A 3,340-nucleotide genomic window follows, 5' to 3' on the forward strand; every position below is an offset into this window, starting at 1 on the left:
AATGTATTCTACAAGTTTGGGTACCCTAGAGAACTAGTCATTGATCAGGGATCTCAATTCACATCGCATCTGATCAAAAATTTGTTGAGGCATCATGGGATAAAATATAGGAAGTCAACTTCATATCATCCTTAGGTCAATGGACAAGTAGAGGTCACCAACATATCATTGGAAGGCATCCTCACCAAGGTTGTGAGCAACATCAGGTTATATTAGGCTGATAGACTAGTGGAGGCCACTTTGGCCTGTAATACAACCTAGAAGACAACCACTGGTTTCACCCATTATGACTTGGTTTATGGAAATAAGGCTCTTCTCTCCATTGAGTTTGAGTACAACACCTTCATAATGGAAGAATAGTTGGATTTGGATGTTACAAAGGCACAATAGGAGAGGCTACTCAAGCTGAATGGTCTGGATGAATTCAAGATGCAGGCCCTCCTACACTCTGAAGTTATCCTAGTACAAAGGAAGGTTTGGCATGAAAATAACATCGAGGAAAAGGTTTTTCAAGAAGGGAATTGGGCTCTGCTATATGGCTCTAGGTTCAATGACTTCAAAGTTGATGACAAGATGGTTGGGCCCATACTTGATAGAGAAGTTCCATGACAATGGGGTTGTTCAAATTAGGACCATTGTTGAGGAAGGTATTCATTTACTTGTCAATGGATATAGATTGAAAGCTTACAAAATACCTCTGTCCAAGGAGGAGTTCATCAACACCATTAGTAAGTAGGTAAATGTGATTGGAAGTGTCCCAGCTTCCAAGTCACACAATTCTTGAAAACCATTTTATTTGTGAAAAAAAACAATAAGAGGCTTGGATGAAAGCCTCTAATAGGCATTTGAGGCCAACCCTTGGGTTGAAAACCTCCTTGAGGGAACCCAGGAGTGAAAAAAATAAAAATAAAAAGATCCCTAGGTGAAAACCTCCCTTGAGGCAGCCAGGGTAGGAAAGCAGGTTGAAAACCTTTCTTGAGGCACCCTGTGTGTCTTTCAAAAAAAAATGAGAAAAGAAGAAAAAAAACAAAAAGAATACCATGGAAGGAAACTCAAACTTGTCCACCAATAAATTTTGTGATTTTGCAGGTTTTGAAAGCAGTGAAAGATGTAGAGGTATAGGTTCGGCATGCCAATTTTCATTCCATTTCTCCCTCCATCAACTCCATCTCATCCATGCCAACCATGTCCCTACCACTCATATCTATTTTCAGGCATCCAAAATCATTTTTTTTTTCATTTTCTAGCTTGCTACAAGATATCCTGTAGTTGATATAGGAAGATCCTGTAGCACTACAGGATGTCTTGAAATGATATAGGAAAGGGGACCCGATAAGAAAATCATCATGCATTCCTATTCTAGGTTTGTTAGGGACCTCACACTTCATCAAACCACTCACCCATCATCCATGTATCCCTGATCCAAATCACCATACCCATACCTAGCTTTGTCTCATTCAAGAAAAAAAACACAGGGAAAATGTCGAAAATATAATGAATAAACCAGAGGACATGTCGTCCTTTTTCTCAACCACTCAGTACTCCATCAAAGCTCTTCTGTCATCCTCCATCCCCTACACCACTACCCAACATCTGTATGATAAAAAAAATCATTGTAAAAGGAAAAAAAGAGGCAGCTACAAGATCTCCTATAGCAGCTATAGGATCTCCTGTAGTAACCTGTTCCATTACTGCAACCAACTTGAGACTTCATTTTTCTTCCAAACCATAGAAAGGAGGAGTACCATGATCTTTGAAAACCTTGTTTCTCTTAGCCAGGATCCAAAATAGCAACAACAACAAAGAGATACCAAGCACCTGCACACATGAACAACTAAGCAATCAATTATACAAGTAGGAAAAAAAAGAGAGAAAATGAGCACTTCCTTAAGAAGCGGCACAAAAGGAAAATATTCCAACATGCATCGGTCAATAAAAGGTAAGCATAGGTATGGAAACTCACCCAACTCTTCCCTAGGTATGATATAATGGAAAATGTATAAATGTCGAAGAAAGGTCCTTTTATAAGCTAGAGGTGGCCAGTTAACTTGGCCACCCTCAGTTCGTGATCAAAAAGTGAACTCCCAGTCATCATGCCACATCAAAGTGTCACATCAACGAGAATTAATTAAAAAGGTGGTCGAATCAGTTAAGGGGTAGTGGGTTTGATTATGAAGAGAAAGTGAATGATCACCAATGGTGGGCCACGGTCCCAATTAGGAAATATCATACCACTATCTTCCAGCACAACACTCCTAGCCTCGACCATAAATAACATAAAAGCCAAACTTTCATGAAATTCTTTGCTCATTTTGAGATCAAAGAGATAGGGACAATCTCAAGAAGCCATCTAAAAATCGAACCCTTCTCTGGCCATCCTACAGGAGACAACTACAGGAAACAGCTATAGGAAACCCAAAATCCTACATGAAGCTATAGGAAGCACTGTAATTCCACAAGAAGTCTACAAGGGGGTTCCTATGGTCAACTTGGTCATCAATTGGCATAATCCTAATCATTACAGTGAGATGTAAGTGACCCATCTCTCCTCTATCAATCTTTGATAATTGATAAACTATGCACTCTTTTAGTAATTACAGCCAACTTGGGAATTAGACAGATTTTGGGGCTATATAAGAAAGTTTTGTGGCTATAAGGAATTTTATAAATTATAATCATCCAGTGAAAATGTTAAGCTCTCAGCCACTATGAAATCCATACTAAAGTTATCCTATAAAACCTCCTGCACTTAGCTAAAACAGAGAAGAAAATGGGAGGGGGATTCAATAGAAGAATTCACAGATACATCACGAATTCACCTTCATCCCCCTATGGTAGATATCTTCAAGAGGCATCATTGGTTAGGCTTCTTCGAGTTACTCAAGGGATACAATGATAATATAACCTATGAGTTTTCCATGGCACTAAACCCTCAAGCAAGAACAAGTGCTACCACTATGGTGAGAGGGTTTTCCATTACCATCAACCCTGATGTGATCAACAAAGTGACACCACTTCCTCTAGGGGTTCAATGGAGAAAGGAGGACAAGGCTAGTAGCACCTTTGCCAAGAAAAAAATCTTCAATGATGAAAAGCCAATTAAAGACAAAAATGGGGTCATAAGGGAGAGCCTTCCCTATTCCTGGGATAAGGTGGGCTACCATATCCTTAAGTACATTTCTTGTGAATGGATACTGAGTGTAGTATATGGCTACCAATTCAAACTCCTCCATTAGTTGATATTCAGTGCTGGCGTACCCATAAACCAAAGGCTTAGTGTGCCTTATTTCCTTTTACAATCCATTATAGACATGAGTGAGAAGGTGAAAGAGGGGAAACA

The sequence above is a fragment of the Pinus tabuliformis genome, chromosome 7, assembly GCF_031772625.1.
Source record: "Pinus tabuliformis cultivar Carrire ecotype Pingquan chromosome 7, CPIR1, whole genome shotgun sequence".
Taxonomy (NCBI): Eukaryota; Viridiplantae; Streptophyta; class Pinopsida; order Pinales; family Pinaceae; genus Pinus; species Pinus tabuliformis.